This window comes from Protopterus annectens, chromosome 12.part0, assembly GCF_019279795.1.
Source record: "Protopterus annectens isolate FY-2018-M chromosome 12.part0, PAN1.0, whole genome shotgun sequence".
Taxonomy (NCBI): domain Eukaryota; kingdom Metazoa; phylum Chordata; order Ceratodontiformes; family Protopteridae; genus Protopterus; species Protopterus annectens.
Window position 1 is genome coordinate 597,441,848 of NC_056746.1, and position 25,211 is coordinate 597,467,058.

Consider the following 25,211-nt stretch of genomic DNA (forward strand, 5'->3'; position numbering starts at 1 on the left):
TTTTATAGAGCATTTCTAATTTTGCCTCATTTTTCCCTTCACCCTTATTACATGTTTTGACTTTACAGTTAATCAGTAATGCCAGACATTTGAGATTTGTACTTCAGAAAAACAAATGTTCATGCAAAACATGTTGTTCTATTGGCCTTATTAGTAAATTAAAGAATCTTCCTTTTTTTAATCACTATTTTTGCATTTGTGCTGGATTTCTGAGACAAGAAGAGCTATATTAATAGGGAATAGCAGCTTCAGTTAGTTACTCTTACTGCAACCGCAATCACAATCGCAACAGCGAGTATTATGCGGTCACGGTTAATTTGTTTTTCTTTGTGCCTTTTAAAGTTTGAAATAAAGCAAAACATGATATGCACAGGCACTATTTTGTGTTTAAACAAAGAAACAAAATAAGCAAAGATCATTGCAGTGAAAATAAATCTGGTGCTAGGAATGCAGACAAGCTGGTTAGTGCTGTTTGTCAATTTTTTTACAACTCCAGAATATTGACATAAATTGAAGAAGTGAACTGATGTTCTACAAGTGCTACTGGTACCCCACTAACCTATTGCCTTCCCTTACAGAATTATCTCTAAAGGTTATGGTTACATGATAACAACATAGTCCATAAAGAAGCCCTGGAGTGCATTTAGGAGATGCGTGGTGCAATGCCTTTTTTTTTTTACTTTTTATTTTTTAACTAGGATACTTTGCAGATGTGTGTGATACAGAGCAAGGGCCAGCAAAAGGGAACAAAATCTATCTGAGGGTGATAAACCATTTTTGCAAACCAGATAACAGTGCCAGTATTACCTCATTTCATTTCAAAATAAGGCACATTAGTATATATAGGTATACCCTGGGAAGGAGATGCGAGAATATGTTTGCCGTGTTTTGCTGACTGCAGTGCTTTGATTATTGCAATGTTTGTGTATTTTATTTATTTTAATAAGCTGATCAGAAACTTTTTCTGTTTACGGCTATGTAAAATATCTTGAATGTGTTTCAAGTTCATCTAACTTATTTCTTTTTTTTTAAACTGGCATTTCTTTTTGGTCTCTATAGGGGTTGCAATACTATTTAATGTGTTAATAGACTGTAAATAATTAATTCTAATCTGTAGTGATTTTTTGCTTACCAGAGTCCTTCTCAGCTGGACAACAGAATACCCGAATGTGATAATGGGAAACGTTTTCTTATGAGTATGGTATGATCACAGTACACTTTAGCATTTGTAGTACGATTCTGTTTTAGTATCAGTCAATTAAATTCTAGTAGTCATTCCCATTTATGATCGCAGGTCGGTGAGAACATGGCTGTCAATAGTGTATTGTGTTTGTGTGTCAATAGTGTATTGTGTTCGTGTATGTGTGTGTGTGTGTGTGTGTGTGTGTGTGTGTGTGTGTGTGTGTGTGTGTGGGTGTGTGTGTGTGCGTGTGTTTTATTATAACTATCTTCATTCCAGTGCTCGAAGTTTAGACACTGAGCTGGGCTTCACTGTTGTTCATAGTTATTATGATACAGATATTACATTTTGCCGCAGATGATTAAGCGGTTACTGGCTACCAGTGAATCAGTAAACTACATTTTTTGCTTATAGAGAAAGAGTTTGAACATCCATGGTATTTTATTTTTCCCATTCCAGAATTGAACTGGTTTGGGGTTTAAGCTTTCTAGCTGTGTGCCTTACCACAACTGAAGCAGCTTTTCTTCTTTGCATTCTAGTTTGTTTACTTTCATTGATCAGTACAAAGCTGCCCCATGTATGGTTTCCCATAGCACCCTAAGTCGGACTTGTTGATGGGCTGTGTGTGTGTGTGTGTGTGTGTGTGTGTGTGTGTGTGTGTGTGTGTGTGTGTGGGTGTGTGTGTGGGTGTGTGTGTGAGTGGGAAAGTATGGTAGCTTAACTGGAATTAAGTAAACATTTTAGATTGGATTTTGCTGCAGTTCTTTAGAAAGGTAACTGAAGGTTTAAAAACTTGCAAGGATATTTATGCAAACTCTGCACCCCAGATTAAGGTGTTCCCACATTCCAGTGAATGCATTGGTGACATAGCCTTAAGGGGCTTCAGTCAACCACATGCATCTCCAATAAACATGACTAAAAGTGCAATGTTCTGTATGGGAAGTTGTAATTTCATCGTTGGATTACTGTCCTAACTAGACAGTGCAATGGTAGTTCACAAATCAGAGTGAAGTGTGCTAATGCCACCATTTTTAGCTCTTCCCACATCTGATTTATGAATGGAAAAGCTGTATCAGAATTGCTTACAAATGCACTAGCTGTTGTTTTGATTTGCTTGAAATATGAGTGGGAAATGGAATGGAGAGGGAGCTGGCAAAATTCTAAAATTGTGTGATGTAATCAAGCAAATCACTTTAGTGCTTTGATCTTAAACAGCTCGAAAGTGACAAATACGCCCTTCAGTATTACTGTGTCTGACCAGTGTGTTTCTTGTTATATGGCTGGCGACTGCCTTGCAGCAGGTTATAAGCAGCAGCAGAGAGCTGAACTTCAGAAAAACAGTAGTCTAAACTAAAAATGATACTGCTACATTCACCACTGATAATTATAGTAGCAAATCTGATTTTCGCTAATTCTAATAGTAATTCTGACTGGAAATCAGAAGTAACATGTCTGTTTCTGACCTATTCTTACATCATCTCTTATCACACACACACACATATATATATGTGTGGTGTGTGTGTGTGTGTGTGTGTGTGTGTGTGTGTGTGTGTGTGTGTGTGTGTGTGTGTGTGTGTGTGTGTGTGTATATATATATATATATATATATATATATATATATATATATATATATATATATATACAACCTTGAGCTTACACAAGGTATCTCATTGTTGTAAGTATTATGCCATTCCATTTATCTGTGTATACATGGAGACTATTACTACTAGAGCGTAGTAGCTCAGCTATGGTTGTATTTAGCTTTGCTAGTAGAGGCTGAGCTGGTTCATAACAACTTTAATGCCTTATAAATGGAAATAACTCAAATGGGTTTGGTTTTGTATCTTTTGCCAAATCTTTTAGTTTTATACAAGTTCAAAGTCTGATACAAGTTCAAATGCTAATATAAATAAAACACTATTGGTCTGGTTATATTTTGTGTTCTTTATTTTTTCTGTTCTTAAATTTGCATTTGAATGTTGGTATCCTACAATTCCATGGAAGTGGGTCGGGTTACATAATTATGCATGCAAAATATATGTTAATGAGCATCCAGATTTTTGACCAGATGCACTTAACTTTTCATGGGCCTTTGTCCAGATGTTTGACGTTTCCAGGTTGAGAGGTATGATCTGGTCCACTGTCACCTACTGCACATTCACAGAACTAGTAACATACTAAACACCTGCTCCAGATAACTTATCTTCTTCCAAAACATATAGGACATGCTTGCAAGATAGCTATATATCTCAGAGAATCCCCTGTTAACAGAACAGACTTCCTTTGGATATAAAGCAAAGTAGCTCCCTGACCCTCTTTAAGCATAACCTGGATGCATGTATGGGTAATTGTAAATACAGCCCATGTATACCTCTCAACTTCTACATCTAGACAAACCCTAATAAAATGGGGGGAAAAGGTCCAAAAATAGGGACAGATTTTAAATATTCTTCTTATAATCTTAGAGAGGTGCTTGAGTAAAAGGGATTGTGTTAACATACATTTTCTGAAAAATTTGAAGTCTGAAACTCAAATGTATATCATTATTTGGGGACTTCAAACCTCAGAACATCCTAGTGATTTGCCAGAAAACCACAAATTTTATGAAGAACAGACCATAAATATGATGCAAAAATCTGGGCAGTTGAGAAGTATGAGCCCAGGTCTGGCTCCTGAAGCCATCATTGCAAGCGGTCTAAAACTAGTTATAAATTAGTCATGTCAATGACATGTCAATTACAATATGGGATATTGTGGATAGGGCACTAATGTTCCTTTGGATCAATACCCTACTGTTAACCCATGAATCTTTGAACCTAAATATGCCCACTTTCATTTTGGCATCAACACATGTTAGCAAACCAGTATCCTTGACCAGATCTATGAATGGCTGTCATAAACCTATTAACCACTTCTGTACATCTGCTACATGATAGGATCACATAACACCGTGTTTTATAGTTCAGAGTCACAAAACCTACAAATATATCCAGATGCACTGCTGTCATCCTGGAAAACTTAACATGATACGAATGAGCAACAATATTTACATAAAGCCTGCCAATACACATCAGGATGACCCAAACCATACAAGCACACCCCAGTCCCTGAATGAGAAATAGACTACTCACATAAAATGTGTTATCTAGGCTACTTAACTGCAGGTTTTATGCCAGTGACACAACAGTGTTCCGACTCAATCTGTCATCTCTGGTGATCTCTGTCATTGCTATGCATTGATAAGCCCTACAGTGCTACATCCCATACATGAATGCATCAAATGAAAACAAGGATGTGCTGTCTCAGTCCAAATACAGGACTGCTATCACCTTGTCAAATGTGCACAACAGTATACACAAGGTATGGCCAGTGTGATGACATCACAATTAAGTCTGTGAAAAGTTCTGACATAATGCTAAGGAGTAGTTAAACATTAAAGGGTGATGTAGCCATAATGATTAATTATGGAATACAATAATATTATGCCAGGTAGTACAATATTCATACACTGTGTGCATAGTTTTTTGTCAATTAACTTTCCCAACATCACAAACAGTTCTGCTGTTATCCTACAATGTGGAATTATACTTTTAGTACATCTGAGTGTTGACTAGCCTGCACCATATTACTGTACTGTCCCTGTTTTTCCCACTTGGTTATCCACACAAACATTTGTGTAACTAACTCTAAACTTAATCAATAACTTGCTCTGAGCATATATATATATATATATATATATATATATATATATATATATATATATATATGTATGTATGGATCCCTGTCATATGATAGAAACCTCATTTGACTGAAACTCATTTGACTGAGACCATAAGACTGAATTTTCAAAAGACTGAAAAGTCACTTGACTGAAACCCATAATACTGAATTTCAACATACTAAATTGCAAATTGGACCATATGAAACCAGACTAGGTGGGGGGCTACACCATCCACACCCCCAATGTGAGGGGGCTGTGCCCCCATACCCTCCTAACTATATATACTAACACCAAGATTGCGCTACAGTGGGGAAAAAGGCATAGACATTTCACTTACCTTACAGTAGTCTACATGCTGCCACTACTATGCCCTTTTCCCCATTGTAGTGCGACCTTGGAGTTAGTATATATAGTTAGGGGGGATGTGGGGGGCACAGCCCCCCCACATTGGGGGGTGTGGAGGACGTAGCCACTCACCTAGTCTGGTTTTATATGGTCCAGTTTAAAATTTAGTATGTTGAAATATTTGAAGTATTATGGGTTTCAGTCTTATGGGTTTTAGTCAAGTGACTTTTCAGTCTTATGGTCTCAGTCAAATGAGGTTTCTATCATATGATAGGGATCCATATATATATATATATATATATATATATATATATATATATATATATATATATATATATATATATATATATATATAAGCGCTACAGAATCCTAAAACCCAAAATCCTGAGACCAAAATCCTGAAAACTCAAAATCCTGAAAACACACAGGATACCAACACTTACTATATTCCAGCACAAGTACATGCAGAAACAAATAAAATACAAACCATATTACTCTTCTCCAAGTAGAAGCAGGGGGGCAAGCACTCCTGTGCCCCCCAACACACACACATACACACAAGTATACAATGAATAATAATCAATGAATTTGTTCAAAACGTGAGCATTGAACAAACTCATTAGTTATTATCATAATCATCACCTAAATCATATTAAAAAATAGTAATGGCAAATCAGGGTTGTAGCTAGTGAATTCCATTTTGTACTCACATATATTTATTGTTACCCCCATCTACATCTACTTGGCATTTAAAAAGTGATCATATCACTTGAGCTGTAGCCCCACCCACCTCAAACTTAATGTGTGTGACATTTTCAGCTGCTCAGTCAAAAACTATTAGAGGTATTATTTTTAGATTTGCAATCCTGTCTGTAAGCAAGCTATATACATGTTTTAGAACCATTAATCTATATGGCTATAGACATTGTATGGCTTGATAAATCCCCAATGTTTCTTACAGGTTCAGAAAAAAATTGTACTCCTTAAGAATATGCCTGTCTACACCCTCATGGCAAATGTGAAACAAAATTTGTGGCTCTCTTTGGACATGCATAGTTACATACATATCTCAACATATAATTAGATACACATAGATATATGTGTCCATGTATACATATACATGCACATATCTATGCACATTCTTGCCCTTTTTTGCCTGAGCAGTGTACATACATAGGCCTATGTGTATGCATGCAGATATGCAGTTTATTTACATATTTATGCATCTTATACTTAACAGACATGGTTGACACGAACATCCATGTACAGACAAATCAAAATAAAATAGTTTTACTTCCGGGTGCAAATATGGTGCTTATGAAAGTATATACTAATTGTGACAACCTTGCCCTGGCCCAGCAATCAAGGATTCTCAGTCTTCACCACTAACACCAGGGAGGTTTTCTCCTAGAAGAGGAAAGGATAACTAATACACACAGTAAAGTACAATTTCCCTTAAGTGCCCACAGAGATCACAGTCAGTCTGGGGCTGGTTGCTCCCTTGCTCACCAGGTCCCCAATAAGACTCCCCACTGGCACAGCTATAGGGTCCAGGTCTCAGCCTAACTGGGCAAGCTAAAACCTCCAGTACCCTCTCTGTCCAACCAGTGCTTCATGTCCCTGCCAAGTAGCTGACAGAACAAGCACACACTTTGAGATAAGTATTTATACAACTTCACAGACACTCCAGGGAAAGGCTGACAAAGATTCTCCAACTGTGCCCCTTTACCCAGACTATATGATAGCAATTACTGCCACCATCCAGTTAATAATATCAGCTACTAAAAGGCCCTCAAAAGGATGTCCAGTTATTACTGTGCAATATTAATATCCAATGGTAGTATGACTAACAGTCAAGGCTTACGGAGTGGCCTATTACAATAACCTCTAAAAATATGCAATGTACTCTAGAGCTTATCTCTATACAAAGCAGCCACAAGTAGAAGGTTTTAAAAATATTTAATAATAAATAATTAAAACACAAGCCAAAACTACTACACCACAGAGATACCTAAGAGGTCAGAGATCACACAGAAACTTAAAATAATACAGTAGGACAGGACTGACTTCAGAGAAAAAGACCTAATTAATCTTTACTAGCTTTAACTATTCCTACAAGAAATCACAGTGCTAAAACTTACATGTGAGCATAAGGCAAAGTGCTGAGAAGTTGGATATCCAAGATCAAAATGCTTCCAGGTCTCTTGTGAGAAATAGTATTTAAACATTACTAACAAACATGTCTCTAAGGCCCTCCCAAAATTACATCATTTTTGACACTTGGGTTTTCCCAGTATTCATATTGCATCATCTTAACACCTGGTCTGAGGTCTCAGGCCACAAACTGCATTATTAAGCAATCTAACACCTCCTCAGAAACTTACAACAATACAAAGCATTTCACATATACATTCTAGAAGAAACCAGAGCAATAAAACACATTCTACATCTAAATTCTAGTCATAAACTTTAGCCTTAAAACAAAGTACATGAAACCTTCATCCAGCCACACTGGAACCGACTTGTAAAACATTAATAAGATCTTTTCAACTTAAAAAGACACATTTGAAATACTTGGCTTGGTTTTCCTTACAGCAGATGGCAATGTTGCAATAATCTTGAAGTTCACATTTTACAGTGTTTTCTTACATTTAAAAACACAAGCCTGTATTTTACATTTATTTATACAGTTGATAGAATTATGTATCAAATTCTATTTGACTAGGCTGGCAGCCTTCGCCCATCTCTCCCCAGTCATCACATCTCTTCCCCCAGGGGAACTCAAGCAAGTTTTTCAAGTGCCCCTTGAGAAACATCACTTGAGAGGGTCAGGTCTCTCTGGGAGTACCTCACCCCATTCCCTGTCTTGAGAGCCCATCTGCATTGGCATTGCTACTCCCACTGCGGTGCTGAACTGATATATCATAAGCTTACAACCCCAGACTCCATCTTAGCAACTTGGCATTTTGCTGACTGGCTCTGTTTAACCATAGACTCCATCTTAGCAATTTGACATTTTGCTGACTGGTTCTGTTTAACAATGTTATAGGGTTGTGATCTGTCATCACAGTGAATTTTCTTCCGTACAGATAAGGCTGAAGTTTCTGTAGCTCCCACGCTATGGCTAGACATTCCTTTTTACCGCTGCATAGCATTCCTCCCTGGGTTGGAGCCTACAACTGAGATAAACCACTGGATGCTCTTCTCCCTCTGAAGAAATCTGGCTAAGTACAGCCCCCACCCGATAGTTTGAAGCATCTACCTGCACAACAAAGTCTTTGCTGTAGCCTGGACTTGCTAACACAGGGGGTCCTCCCAAAGCTTTCTTAAGCTTCTGAAATGCCTGCTCATATGCTGGGGTCCACACTACCTTATCTGGCCTGTTCTTCTTTGTCAGGTCTGTGAGAGGAGTAGCTATGGTACTATAATTGGGAACAAACTTTCTGTGGTACACTGCTGTCCCTAAGAATGCTCTCACCTGTGTTTTGGTAACAGGTGCAGGCCATGCCTGAATAGCTTCCACTTTGGCAGGTTCTGAACTTATCTTTTCACTCCCCACTCTGTGTCCTAGGTAGGAGACCTCTGCCATACCCACCTGACATTTGCTCAGCTTAATGGTCAACCCTGCCCTCTGTAGTCTGCCCAGCACCTCCCTGACATGCTGAAGGTGCTCTTGCCAGGAATGGCTGTAGATAGCAATATCATCCATGTAAGCAAGGGCAAATCCTCCTGCTCCTGCTAAGATATGATCTACCAGCCTCTGGAAAGTTGCTGGGGCATTCTTCATCCCAAAGGGCATCATTGTGAACTCATACAAGCCAAAAGGAGTCACAAAGGCTGACTTCTCTCTAACACTGGGAGTCAAGGGCACCTGCCAGTAATCCTTAGTAAGATCAATGGTTGTAAGATACTTAGCCCTACCAAGCTGCTCTAGGGCCTCATCTGTCCTAGGCATGGGGTAAGCATCTGACTCTGTGTGACTATTTAATTTCCTGTAATCCACACAGAACATGCTGCTGCCATCCATCTTTGGCACCAACACCACTGGTGAGGCCCAGGGACTGTTAGACTCTTGAATCACTCCTAATTCCAACATCTCATGTAGCTCCTCCTTCAGAGTCTGTTTGACTCTCTCAGGCACCCTATAAGGGGCCTACCTAATAGGCCTTTGGGGTCCTGTATCCACCTGGTGCTGCACCAGGTGGGTGCACCCTGGTTTCCCAGTGAACACGTCCCCGAATTCCTGCAACACGGCTCGGATTTCTCAAACCTGGGTAGGAGATAGCTGCTGGGACATTGCTATCCCTTCCACTGAGGTGTCAGCCTGAGCCTCACTGAGGAGATCAGTCACAAGATCTCTCTCAGACTCCTCCTGCAATCCACTGCAAATGCTCAGCACAAGGGCCTCCCTATCATGGTAGGGTTTCATCATGTTACCATGATACAATTTGGCCCCTACTTGTAAAACATTAATAAGATCTTTTCAACTTAAAAAGACACATTTGAAATACTTGGCTTGGTTTTCCTTACAGCATATGGCAATGTTGCAACAATCTTGAAGTTCACATTTTACAGTGTTTTCTTACATTTAAAAACACAAGCCTGTACTTTACATTTATTTATACAGTTGATAGAATTATGTATCAAATTCTATTTGACTAGGCTGGCAGCCTTCACCCATCTCTCCCCAATTGTCACACTAATGACCACACAAATCTTCATACTCCCATGATTTATCTACAAATATTTCTGAATTGCATATGCCCTGCATGATAACACTTACTGCAAAGTTTAGCCTTACACAATGTGCTATTTTTTCTGAATACCTGCCTGCTGTGTTTTATGTCCTGGAAGAGTACCAACAATGTGCACAGATTACATGGTAATTGTAAGCAAACATTTAAATGTGCATTTTAGTACAAAACAACAAATAGATTTATGCTGTACTCTCTAAGATACCATGAATCAAACTTAATCTTTGTATGAAATCATTTAATTTATTTCCATTATTCAGCTATTTGTTTATTTGTATATCCCACCCCCTCTCCCATTACTGCTTAACTCTCTCTCTGTATTCTCTTGACCCTCCTAAACTTTTCTTCCATCCCCTCTACTTATTCCCTTCTACTACTTTCTGCTTCTTCCCCTCTACCAACTTGGTCCAACAACATTAATGAACTTTCATGGGCCTTCTCTTTACCCTCATAGCAAGCTTTTTCTTGTTAATTGTTACAATTATCATTGCTGATTTTTATTATGTATTATTAAGTCTCTGAAGGTTGGGCGTCGGGCTGGCAACTCGGCACCATAAAAATCAACTGCCAATCATTAGCGGACTGGAGTTCTGCTGTGGTGACCCCTAACTGGGAAGAGCTGTAAAGACAAACAATTGCATGACTTCATACCTTTGTACTATATTTCTTTTATATCTAGAATGTATGTATTGCAAATTTAAAACTCTTAAGTTGTTTCTTTATGTACAGCTTTTCTCCTCGGGTCTCCACTGAAAAAAGACAACCAGCCCAGGGAACTAACCCAGTTAATAAAAGACAAATACATACATAAATAAATAAATACAAATTTGTTTGTTTACATATTAATTATAGTCTAACTATGTAAGTGAATACTGCTTTCTGAATTAATGTTAAATAGTTTGGCAAAATGCAGCAGTGGAATTCAAGTATAGAAATATAAGAAATAAAAGTGAGGGAACTAGATCTATAACTTTGAAAACTAAAATAATAAAACTGGATAGGCAAATTAAACAGTGTGAGACAAGCTCAGGAAATATTTGAAAAAAAAACTTATATGAAGATATTGTGCATAATAGAAAATCTTGTTATAAATATATCAAGATGTGGTAGGGCAAAAAATGTATTCTCAAACACAACAGATTATAAATATGTTTACAAAATCTTATTCAAAACAGTTTTGGCTGCATAAAGGTGGTGGAAAATTCTACTAAGAACATCATGTAAACTTCAAGTACTGAAACTAAATTATATTATATTATATTGAAAAAAATAAATAAATAAATATGCACATTGGACACAAAGTACAGGAATGAAATAGAATTAGAATTAGTAACAATGACTTGAGAACACTTCAGCATGAACTTGCAGTATCACTGTATTTGTTATTCACCAGGACATTAAAGTATGAGGACATTCCTCAAGATCGGAGACATGCACTTGTTCAACCCATATTTAAAGGACGGGAACAGGACAAACCCAGAGTCACATAGACCCATAACTTAAGATTGGGGTCATACACTTGTTCCACCCATATTTAAAGGATAGGGGAACAGGACATAACCAGTCACAGAGACCCGTAACTTTACTTTCTTTTTATGGAAAAGCAATGGAGAAGGTTATTCTGCATAATATATCATCAGAATTGAAAAGACTAGAACTTGAAACTCTATAAAAGCATGCATATACTGAAAATAGATCTATAACTACCTGCAACATGATGTTCTGTAATAATACAATAACAGTTATAAATGGCAAATTCTGCTGTGGTGTAATTTATATACACTCACCATCAGCTTTTGATAAGATCATACACAAAATAATGGTCAATACATTAGAGCAACTATTTATTGATGTAATTTTCATAAGATTGATAGCTGCATGGCTTACAAATAGGACATTGGAAATACACATCAATTGGACAGGTAAATCTCTAGGTTACAGTCACGGTGTCCTATAGAACTTTGACATGTGCCCATGCCTCTTTATGTCATATCTTTCCGATCTCTTTTTCATTAGTGGTCTGTATGCAGATAACCTTAAATAGATAAACAGGTTATATCTGTCACAGGTAAGGCAAAATAACTTGACTAATTTAAACCATTTGGGCACAGGAGAATAATATGTTCATAAATTTATCAACAGCAAAGCATATGAGATTTGAGAGACATAGATTAAATGGTGAGTATTTAATATAGCAGACAGTGATTTAAAATGTGGATTCATTTAAGGACCTGGGTATATGGGTATACCCAGCTTTGAGGGGGGAGTTCTGATCATATCAACTAATTGGTTAATGGTCATTTTTAAAACTATAGGCTGCACAAAACAATTTATAAAGTCTAGAAAATCTGAAATGATGAAATGATGGATTGTAAGTTACACTACACCTGCATTAAAGTATGGAATAATAGTTTAGAAAACTTATAATAAAATCAGCATATGTAAATTAGAAAGAGTAGAGCAAAAATATACCAAGGACATTCATGGATGCGGATGTTTAAGTTATTACAAAAGATTAAAATATTTGAACTTTTTATAGCATCTCATATTGATACTTAAGTGGATACCTTAAGTAGAGAGTAATTAGAGACAACTACTGCTGCTAGGAATGTTTGGAGTTATCAAGGAGTAGTAGAGAATCAGGCAATCTGTGTAGGAGATGATATAGGAATGAGAGATGTAATAACTTGTTCTCTGTAAGAGTAGTGGACAAATGGAATAACATTTCTAATTATATTAAAACAAGCACTACTTTAGAATTTTTTAAGAACATCATCTTCACGTATATGGAAATGACTGTTCTGGTAGCAAGCTAGAAGTGCATTATTGTTCATGCCTGAAATACTTATATGTGTGTACATGTATGTAAAACGTGTAAATATAAAGAAGCTGTTTAATCGAGTAACTATGTTACATTTAGAAGGATGCCACCATTTTTATTTTTTTTTATGTTTAGGTACAATGGTATTCTTTAATGACTATGTATTACAGACATCTTGCATTGTCACGACTAATCAGCAAATTGTCTGATTGCAACAAATTATCTCATTTGTTCTCAGGCCAATTTGCACTGTTTCACTGTAAAACTGTTACATTATATTAGAAATAGCTGTGTATGTCTAGATATGTCTTAGTTGTGAAACAGATAAACAAAGCTATGACTTCACATGGAACCTGTGTGTCTCCTTGCTTGTTTATTTATTTTATAAAATAAATGAAACCACAATTTTGCATGGAAAGCATGTGTCTGGTTACTTATTTGTCTGTATGTATGCATGAATGTAAGTTAAAAATTGTATTGGTAAGATCGAATTAGAAAAAAAAGACTGCCTTGTCTATATGAATATACATGCCAAAAACATGCATTTCTTGTGATTTTGTGACATTTCAGTTACAACTGAAGACATACTCTCAACCTATAAGTATAGAGAGAAAAGTCTGACAAAGCATTTAATTGGCTAAAGTAGTTACCAACATCCAAGATAAAAGAGTAGTGAACAGTACTTTTACTCAAAAGTATTAAAAATAACAATAAGGGGCAAACAGAACACGGAATCCATGTGGATCTGAGATGACCAATTACTCCCCAGGAAATACTCTCTATGATTCCTCCTCCAACTATCACTAAAAGACAAGTCCTGACCGCACTCTCCATATCTAAAAACACTATCAGTGTGCCCTAATAATATCACAGGATGCCTCCTAAACAGCTTGAAACATGACCTGTCAGACCCAATAGAATCTGTATTGAAACACAGCCTCCAGACAGGCTTCATCCCTAGGGAATGGAGGACTAAAACTGTCATCTTTCTATACAAATGTGGGCAATCAACTGACCCAGGGAACTACAGACCCATAAGTTTGTCTTGTTTTACATGCAAGGTCATGGAAAGAATTATAACGGACCTGATAAAGACAGGAAATCTTAAAAAAATGGATCCATCCTAGTCTGGTTTCATCAAGGGCAGGTAATGTCTGCTAAACCTGGTGAACTCCTCCAAGAAGATCACTAGAGCCATGGATGAAGGCAAAATAGTGCATACTGTTTACCTCAACCTGGCACAGGCATTTGACACAATATCACATTTGGGTATTTTAGCCACTCTCTAATTTAGGCAAATATCCCTATGTCACCCATTGAATAGCCAAATGACACACAGACATGACACATTAAGTTAAGGTGGTAGAATCCATCTCCACCAGTAGGTCTGTTACTAGTGGTGTCCCACAGGGCTCATACTGGGACCTCTTCTGTTTGGAATGTAGTTCTCTGAAGTCACAGCAAATATAGACGGCCTTTGGCTGAACAGATTTGCTGATGACTGCAAGCTAGATACAATCTGTGAAGCCCCCAAAGATGTAGATATCCTTGAGGATGTTTTGACTAACAAATAACTGGTGCCAAAACCATGGCCTAAAACTCATTGCAAAAAATGTATAATTATACCCTTTGGGAAAATGACCACCCATGCAATTTACAACATTGATAATCCTTTCCTAAGAGTAGATCCAGTGATAACTTGAGAACTCAGATTGAAAGTAAACTGAACTTTGATCACCATGTGCCACGGTGGTAAGAAAATCCTGCTACATGGCACAACTAATAAGCAAAAGCAAGGCATCCAGATCTAAGGAGATCATAGCCTTACTATACTCATCTCTCATTAGACCAAAAATCGAGTACAAAGCAGCCTTTGGCATATACCTGACCAAGCATTTGCCAACAGCTAGAATGGCCACAGAGGTTCCTCATTAAAAGAATACAGGGTGTAAATAACATGTTCTTTGTAGAACATGTCAAAGCCCTGTCCCTGTACTGAGTCTCCTACAGAATACTGAGAGTTGATTATGCCTGCCCTGCAAGGCATTCTCTTATCCAGTCCTGATAAATCTGCTATACATTAGAAAACAAACAGCACTGGAATTACCTGATCTAGGGATCTAAACCTTGACTGTGACATAAGCAAAACATGTTAGAGGAACAGATGTGTGCCTCAGAGATTACCCTTTCTCTGGACAAGACTGCCCATTCATGTGAAACAGAGCTCTTCTCTAATCCTATTCAAATTCAGTTTGGACCAATAGATGGGAAATTGTAACTGTATCCCTAGTTTGTCACCTGTGGCCTTTATGGACAGGAGCAGCTTGCAGATGCCCTAAGGCACAGTCATATACCAAAATCATTCTAGTCCTAGGGCACTGATAATTAAGAAAATTGGGGCATGAATGGCTAGGCTTATCAAGGCTATTTGGCCATTAACCTGGTAACTTCTTATGATCCTATGAACATTTTTTCCAGTGAGTTGCCATTGCATGAAATTGCTTTCCTCAGAAAGCTGTGAAACAAACATGTTGGAATCCAGAAGTACATATAATAACCAAAGTCAGTTATAATGGAATGTAGGAAAAAGTAGGAAACCGATTAGCAATGAGCTTCTCTTTAAATAAGATATACTTTAATAGGTAGATTAGTTGTTCTAAGACATGCTTCTGTGATCAAATTCTAGTTAGCTGAATGCATGCATCCACAGTAAATATGTGCAGTGCCATACTATTTAATTTTGATGTTATGGACATATGCCTTACGTGGTTTTGTCAGTCTACGTTTCTATCCTATATATAACTGTTGCATTATTCTTGTAACTAGATTTCCCTCAGATCTCAACAATAGTATCTGTTTTAGGCAGTCTTGGAGCACAAGCACCTACATGGCAAGCTCATGGTCACAAAATTGAAAATGAGTGTAGCTGGGAGGAGATTTAGCTGCTTGAATGCAACTGAAATAAAGCAGAATTACATTGATGTCTGTGGCAAGATTCCTAGACATTGCGCATACTGCATAGGGGTAGTACACAGGGAGTAGCCATTAAAATCACATACATACCCATCTATAAATATAGTGACATTGTAATTTAAATTAATTTGGTATATTTCCAGTCAGCCAACTCCTATAAGCTAAAATGGCAAACGGATATTCTGTAAGTAGGCAAGGAAAATTGGAGGTAATAATATAGTGCTATAGGAATCAGTGATGCACTAAATTCAAAATCAGATGACATAAATAGGTACAAAGATTGTACTGTAGCTTTAAAACTCCACCAAGTAAAGACCTTACTATATTAGGCTAAGGCTTTGAGAGAAACCACCATGATATCATATCCTCATGAAGACATAGATGAGCACAATGAACAGCAGATTCATGGGACAAAATAACATCCCAGAAAGTTTTACTAGTGCTGTACACTATTCTCTTCTACTACAATGTTTGTTCACAAGCTATGGCAATGATCCAAAGTGGTTCCTGTCCAAGTAGAGGGTCCAGTGCTTCATTTGGCAAGTACTGAACCATTAGTGTCACCAGTAAAATGAGCAGTGTAGAAGAGAAATATTGTACTTGGTCAGGTAAACATGGCTAGCCTTTTGTATCCAGATAATAATCATTATGTCATTATGAAATAATATGTCATTGGACAAGACAGTGTTATGGCAAATCAATAGATGCACATTAACAACAACAAAAATTTCAGTGAACTCAGACAATGAAATAAGAAATGAGATTTGGTCCTTATCAATATGGGGCCGCTGTACCCCACTAACTGTAATGTGTCACATCAGACCACACATCATAATTCTTAACCTCTTAGGGCATGAAATCTGGACAAAGCCAAAAATAATGTGGGACAAGGACACACGAATGGGGAAATATTTTAAATTTTGAAATTATGAATTTAAAAGTTGATACAGTAACAGATTTTTGCAGTAGCACACATTTTCCTGAAGGATATAAAGTCAGAATTGTAAATGTATATAATTAATTATTGACTTCAATCTTCAATGATTTCTCAGAAAACCACCAATTTTATGAGGAGCATTTCAAAAAATATGAGTCAAAGATCTGGACAGTCTGTAAAAATCTGTGCACATTTAGGAAATAATGAGTTAGTTCTACATAAAGTGTTAAATAATTTATGAAATTCTAATTAAATGAATTGACATGTATTTAGTACAATTTTATATTGTTTAGTTTCAAAGCAGCACACAAAATATGTAGTGAGTATATAGTGTTTTATATAATAATGTTTAGTTGACTGTGTTTGAAGTGCATTTGAAGTATTAATTGGATAATGATTAATGTAATAATTATTTAATGAACTAATTGATGAGAATATAAAAAGAAGATGTGTTCACATGGTTAGTGTTCCACTGAAGGCGAATTGCCGAGGTACTAGAACGGATGTTTCGAATGGATTAAAGAATCTTCTTTTTCATCTCACCTTTGACTTCCTCCTTATTGGTGTTTTTTCTGAATTATTACTTACCTGTGTCTGCATTTATATATTTGCTTGACCTCTGTCTGAATTTTGTTTTTCCCCTACACTCCAGCCCAAATGTTGTGTTGTTAAACTTGGTGGCTTTTGCAGTTACCCGCCCCTACTATAAATTTGATCTGGGAAAATCCTCCCAGTCCTAACTCATTAGCTCATTCTACCTAATGCAGAGAGAGATCATTTGGGAAGGCCAAACCCACTAAATTTCTTCTTTATCTTCTGTTCCTCTACTTCCTCCTCTCTCCCTTTCTACTTTACTAAAAAAAAAAAAAAAATTACTGTACCTGTGGTTGAGTGATGTCGAAAGACATGCAGGTAGGTGCATGTGTGAATGGGTGTGCATTCTTTGAAGGTTGGGTGTCGGGCTGGCAACTCAACACCGTAAAAATCCATTGCCAATCATTAGAGGACCAGAGTTCCGCTGTGGCATCCCTAACCGGGAAAAAAACTGAGAGACTTTTTTTTTTTTGTGTTTCCTCCTCCTCCTCCTGCTCTACTACTTCATCTTGCTTTTTCTGCTGCTTGATCTCTAAAGTGTTCAATTGCATCTTTTTCTGCAGAATTTATTACTGCTTGTTTATAGCTTGTTTAAATTGTAAGTGTTATTCTACGCCTCCTAGTTTTGGTTTAAGCACTTGGGCTTTAGGCCTACCCCTTAGCTCTCCCTGGCCTTTCTCTCCCAGATTCTTACAAATATGGATGGACAATTTCCTACAGTTTCTCCTGCCATTCTGGTTGATATGGCCATTCTGAGACAGTGCAGCAACTGCCTGATATACACGGACAACCATCTATTCACCTAGGAACACATTAGGAAACTAGAGTCTATGGTCTCTCCCTCACAAGCCAGTATATCTGGCACTGAGATGGTTGTCAACACAATCAGTACACCTCAAACACCACTCACACCTATACAACACACACCCACATATGCCGAGGTTCTCAACAAAAACATACCCAAACAAAGGAGACCTCTGAGGCATAAACACATGCAAACTCCACAATCCTCCATAGCACAATACCATGCATAGTCCACACACCTGTGTCTCACAGTCACTAAGGCTTAACCATAAACCCAACATATTAGTCATAGCAGACTCCATTGTGAGACACACAGATGTCTCTCTCACCAGGCTGGATAAAGAGAAAGTCGCAGTTAGTTATTTGTCAGGTGCCAGAATCTGCTATATCACATATGCACTCAGGACTCTCAACAACAGGTAATGTTATGACTCTGCATAATGCATGTTGAAATGAATGAGTTGAGATGTAACTCCCTGGACATGATTGAGCTCACTGAATATGTGTCCCAGGTAGGTATGTCCCTTGCCTTAAGCAGCATTCTACCATCAACCAGAACGATGCCTCAGTGCAAACAGAAAATGATTGACTTTAACAATTGGCTTAGTTTCTGGTGTCATTCCATGGGGATCAAGTACCTGACAGCCTAGGAAAATATGATCAACAGACTTCGATGCTTTGCCAGAGATGGCCTGCATCTGTCTCACTTGGGCTTCAGGCTTCTGGCAAAGTCTCTTGCCTCCCCTTAGGGCCTTTTTTAGGAAAAGTGATGAGGTCCAAACTACCAATATAAAAATTTCAACAAAACACAAATTAAAGGTCATGCTGCTAAGCACTAGGAGTCTAAACATGAAACTGTACTCATTGCAAGCATTGTTAACCCTGGAAAAAGCTGACATTTGTGCAGTCACAGAAACCTAGCTCAAAGATGTGGAGAGCACACCAGCCTTACCTGGTTACTCATACTATCATACATTCAGACCCCAAACTGAGGGCAGCAAAGCCATAGGAGGTGAAGTGGTGAAGTTTCAATATATATTAAAGATGTACACACCTCCAGGCTAGCCAAACAGTATGAGACACTGGAGACACTTCAGGTGCAATTAACCATTGACAAGATCCCTATCCAAATCATAGCTAGCTACAGGCCACCAAACTTGACTCAAGATGCCCACTCTGCCTATCTGGATCTCTTCAAAACTATCAAGATTCAATGCTAAACCCTGATCCTTGGAGACTTTAACTACCCAAACATAGGTTGGAAGAACTACTCATGCCAGAATACAAATGCCCAGACATTCCTCAAATTTGTCAACACAAATACCTTGGACCAGCTAGTTGATACCCCCACAAGAGGTGATAATGTCTTGGACTTGGTATTAACCAACATAAGTGACCACTGCAGCATCCCTACCTCCCTTCCTGGTAAGATCTGACCATAAAACAGTCACTTTTGAAGTCACCATCTCCCCCAACCCCCTCTTGCTAGGGTCAAACAAAAAAAACTTTTCCAAAGCAGATTACAACCTCCTGAGGGATGGTATAAACAGCTTCACAGGCCCCTCCCCCTCTCTGGGAACTGGCACCAACTTCCAAATCTACACTAACGTACTATACAAGCATTTATATAGATGCATGGCGTCAGGAATACCGGGGACAAAATCATCCTCTGCAAGGAAGACTAAACCTGTCTGGTGGACATCAGCAATAAATAAACTCTATAACAAAAGGAAAAAAATTGCTGTCCAGGACCAGGAAAGAGCAGTTGCCCAATTGGAAATGATCTCTCCTTAGCCTGACCAAGCAGATAAGTGCACTAGTGAAATCTCCAAAGCAAACTTTGAGTCTAAATTGGCCATATCTACTAGACACAATCATAAGGCCTTCTTCACATATGTCTGCAATATCAAAGGAAGCACCCAGATCTGCTCAGAACTGTTAGTCAAGTACACCACATACATAAATGCCATAGGATATAGCCAACCTGCTGGCTGACAGATTCAGCAAAAATGTCACTCCTCTGTCCCCCCCATCAGGACATCCCCAGTACCTGACCCCTTCCCTTTATATCTAGGGAACAGGTCATCACTGCCCTCTCAAAGGTAAAAAATGAAGCCTCCATGGGACCTGATAACATCCCAGGCTACAGCCTACACAAACTCAGGCAGGAACTTGCAGCACCATTAGTTGCCCTATTCAACCAAAGCCTGAGTACCAGCTTCATCCCGGCTGAGTGGAGGACAACCCCTGTCATCCTTTGCACAAAGGTGGGGCATCCACCGATCTGGGAAATTATAGGCTCATTACTATAAATAGCCTGATCTGCAAGGCCATGGAACAGATTATCATGGCCCTCATTAACAACATTGATAACCTCCAAACATTCAATCCCACACAGTTTGACTTCATCAAGGCCCCCCACCCCCCCGGTCATGTCTGTTAAATTTGGTTGACTTCTTTGAGACAGTCACCAAATCCATAGACAAGGGGATGATGTTGCACACTGCCTACCTTGACCTGGCCAAAGCCTTCGACACTATGCTCCACTCAAGCATAATAGATAAATGCTCTCAAGTAGGCATCAATCTGTATGTTAACAGACAGGTAGGAAATTGACTCACTGATAGAACCCACCTAGTCAAAATAGGGGAAGCCACCTCAAGCAGTAGACCCATAATGAGCAGAGTGCCCCAGGGATCAGTCTTGGGGTCTCTGTTATTTCGGATATACTTTTCTGAGGTGCAGGCCAAAACCAGTGGTCTATGGCTGACCAAGTTTGCAGATGACTGCAAGGTGGGAACTGTCATCAATTCCCCTAGTAATGTGGACATCTTCCAAGAGGGTCTCACCCAAACAAATGACTGGTGCCAGACACATGGCCTCAAGCTAAATACCAAAAAATGCATCATCATCCCCTTTGTGGAGAGTGACATCCCCACAAATTATCACGTTAATAACAACATTCTAAGCGCACAGTCGTGAGGGATTTGGGCACCCAGGTTGATAGCAACCTGACTTTTAACCTCCATGTTGCTTCCATTGGATGGAAAGCTTTTGGCATGGCTTACTTCAGAAGTGACATCATAACATCCCTGTATTCTTCCCTTATAAGGCTCATTATTGAGTTAAATTCTCCTTTTGGTATGTACCTCACAAAACAAATGCAGCAGCTGGAGAGACTACAGAAGTTCCTCACCAGGAAAATCCAGGGCCTCAAACATCTACCATACACAGATAGGCTAAAAACCCTTTCCCTCTACTCAATTTCATACAGACTCCTCAGAGGTGATCTCTGTCTGGCATTCAAAGCAATCTCAGACCCCCTACTTGATGGGACTGCTTCATATCCACAAGCCAAGCACCATTTAAGTAATCCATGTGCATGACATCAACCTGGTCTGTGACATCAATAGGACTTGTTGGCGGAACAGATTTGTGTCCCAGAGACTCCCCCATCTGTGGAATAGACTCCCTCTCCATGTCAAGCTGAGTACCTCATTATCCCTTTTTAAGCACAACCTGGATAACTGGATGGGAAACAAAAAATACACCCCTGGGATTCCATCTGTGTCCCTCCTGGACAGGAGCATTGGGTGGTGACTTGTCTAAACATGGGTTAAACTCTTGGTTAGGCTTATAAGACCTCAGGGACAATAGCCTAGTAACTTACTATGATCCTATGAATAAATAAATTAAATAAATAAATAACTTTCAAGACACAAAAAGGTTTTTCTTAAACTCAACAAGGAAGTTCAGACCCCGATGAAATCAAACAAGCCAAATATGAGATAAAATATCCACTCAAGTGAAGGGTTACAACAAGGCATTCTTTAACTATGTTAGAAACCTCAGAAACAATGCCCAGCACTGCGTAGACATAATACTAAATGATATTTCATACTCAGACCCAGACAGCATTATAGTATAAGTTCGTAGGTAAGTACTAAGCTAGTTGCTCTTAAAGACCTTTTTAAGCCTAGCCATTTCCCATTCAAAATGTGAGAATCAAACTCTGTACCTTGTGTCTGTAAGATAGATACTTTTACCACTATACCAACCCATACTTCAAAATGTTTCTCCAGAGAAGAAGTTGATTACTAACAGCTGTGGTTAAGGTTATGCTTACTTGACTCTATAGATCTCCCATCCCACACAAGTTCACCATTGCAAGAGTTGAACCACCTATCTATCTAGTTACACAATCTGCAGGACACAGGAAGAAAACCCCCAAAATTGGTATACATTTTAAATGCATGCACCACAGGAGAAGACTAACTGCTAATAAACTAAGCTCAAACTTCAAGGCCATCAGATCTTTAATATTCCCAGATCACATATTCACATTTACAACCCCTACTCTCCCCAAAACAGATCCTCAAGGTGCTATCTAAGGTGAAGAATGATAATTGTGAGAGGCTGGGCAACATACCATGTAGCTTTTTGGTAAGCCTGACTCATCATTTGTCAGACCCTCCCTACAGTGGCTATTCAATGTCAGACTTAGTATAATTTTCATGCTGGATAAATGGAGGATAGTAACAATCATTCCCTTGCACAAACGTGGGGCTTCAGAGGACTCAAGTAATGATAGACCCATAAGCCTGATCACCCTCATCTGTGAAGCTATAGGAAATATCATAATGGATTTAATAAATTAGAATATAGTTAACCTACAGACTTTAGACCCATGTCTGTTCAGATTCATCAATGACAGATCTTACTTACTTTACCTGGTTGATTTCTTCAAAATAGACATCACTAGAAGTGCACCCCAGGGTTCAGTCCTTGATCCACATCTCTTTAGCAATTACTTCTTGAATGTCAAAGCTAATGTTCAGGGTTTGTGGGTGAACATGTTTGCAAATGCCTGTAAACTTGGCACCATCATAAGTACCTCAGGGGACACCATAATTCTTAAAGATGGCCTTACCAAAACCAGTAGTTGGTGTCAAAATCATGGACTAAAACTAAATGATCAGAAAAGTATAATCACATCCTTTAACAATTAATTGATAGAGTTGGAGAGAAAGTGATTATTCCTATACAGCATACCTAGCTTTTGGTGAGTTTTCTTAATATTTTGTTGAATATGCATTCAATATCATGCATAGTTAACAAATTCATTAAGCTTGAAGGTAGGGATCACACAGTTTCATTTGAGGAAAACAAATATGGGTTAGGTGTGGAAAGAGTTTACATACAAACCTTCTAAGAAAATGTAAATACGCTTTACATACACACATAAACAGTAGAATGCTATTTACAATATTTACAAGGTTGGGCTGTGTGAGGGTAGCTGTAAGAGGTGACAGCTTAGAGAGAAGCTATAGAAATTGTTGAGAGCATAGATAGGCTCATAGGAAGATAACTATGAGAGTTGTAGAGCATGGGAACCAGAGCGAGAACCCCCTTGGATTATGTTGGGTAAAGGCAGGTATATTTCCATTTAGTGGACAGGTGTTTGAATAGTTGTGTTTTGAAGTTTTTTGAGTTTGGTATGGTTCTTAGTGTGGAGGGAAGGGAATTCCATTTTTTGTCTAGTAAAAAAGATAGGAAAAGTTGGCCAGCAGGATGTTTAGGTTTATGGATAGTAATTAAGTTCTGATTTTCAGATATTAGAGCTCTATTGGATGTATAAGGGGGAAGGACGTTAGAGTGGGACATTTTGTTGGGTGAAATATGAGTCTATGTGCAGTAGTGAGTTGGAGGTAGTCTAGGCAATTTGGGAGCTCAAGCCAATTCAGGTATTGTAGGGTTAGGCAGTGATGTGTGGTATTTTTAGATTTAGAAGCAAATTTAGATATTTTGTTGTAGCAGTTTTCTAGTTTAGAGGTGATAGAGGAGGACAGGTTGGTTAGGAGAGGGGCTCCATATAATAAGGAAGGAAGAAGATAAGTCGAGGCCAGAGTTTGCCTGATAAAGTTGGAGAGAAAGCGATTATTCCTATACAGCATACCTAGCTTTTGGTGAGTTTTCTTAATATTTTGTTGAATATGAATATCAAACTTGAGGTGTTCATCTACAGTAATGCCAAGTAGTTTGACAGAGGGGACCACTTCTATGGGTGAGTTGGTTTGACTATAGACTTTGAAGTTGTTTTTATCGTAGGAGAGGGTATTTGTGGGAACCAATAGAATCTTTGATTTATTTGCATTGAGAGAGAGGCGGTTTTGGTGCATCCAGTTTTCAGTTGTTGAGAGGGCAGTTTGGGTTTTAGTCAGCAATTCAGAGAGGTTTGAGGCAGAGCAGACTAAGGTTGAATCGTCTGGGTATTGAATGAGTTTAGCATCAGGAATAGCAGTGGGAAAGTTATTGATGAAGATGTTAAAAAGCATTGGCCCAAGGATGGATCCCTGTGGTACGCCAGTTGGGGTATGTAGGTAGGAAGGAAGGGATGGAGTTCTTCCACTTGACTGCCTGTGATCTGTCTGATAGATAGCTGGAGAACCAGGATAAAGCATTATGTGAGAGAGTAAGGTTTGAGAGATGACAGAGAAGGTGCTTGTGGGAAACAGTATCAAAGACTTTAGACAGATCGAGTAAAGCAGTAGAAACTAAGTGGCCTGAATCTCGGGCTTGATTGACAGTTTCTAGGAAAGAGAGTAGAGCAGTTATTGTGCTATAGCCTGGATGGAAGCCATGCTGGGTAGGAGTGAGAAGGAAAGGCACAAGTTGGAGGTGGATGCATTTTTCTAGGATTCTGGAGATTGGTGAGAGCAAAACAAGGGGGCGAAAGTTTGAGATGCTGGTATTTTTGCCTCCTTTATAAAGAGGAAAAATATAAGCTGAGTGCCAGAGTTTGGGGACGTATGATTCTTTTATGGATTGGCTGATAATGATGCTGATTGGGAGTAAAATGCCATCAGCAGCACATTTTAGGAAGGAAGAGGGAATATTGTCGGGAGCGTTAGAGCAAGGTTCAAGTTTGGACAAAAGTTTTTTTATAAAGTTAGTGGAGATGGGTTTGAGTTCAAACAGATGAGGTGAGTTAGAAGGGGGAGAGTGTAGAGCAGTTGGGTTATGATTGGGAAATGTCTTGGTGAGGGTAGTAATAGTGTCTATGAAAATAAGTTAAATTCAGA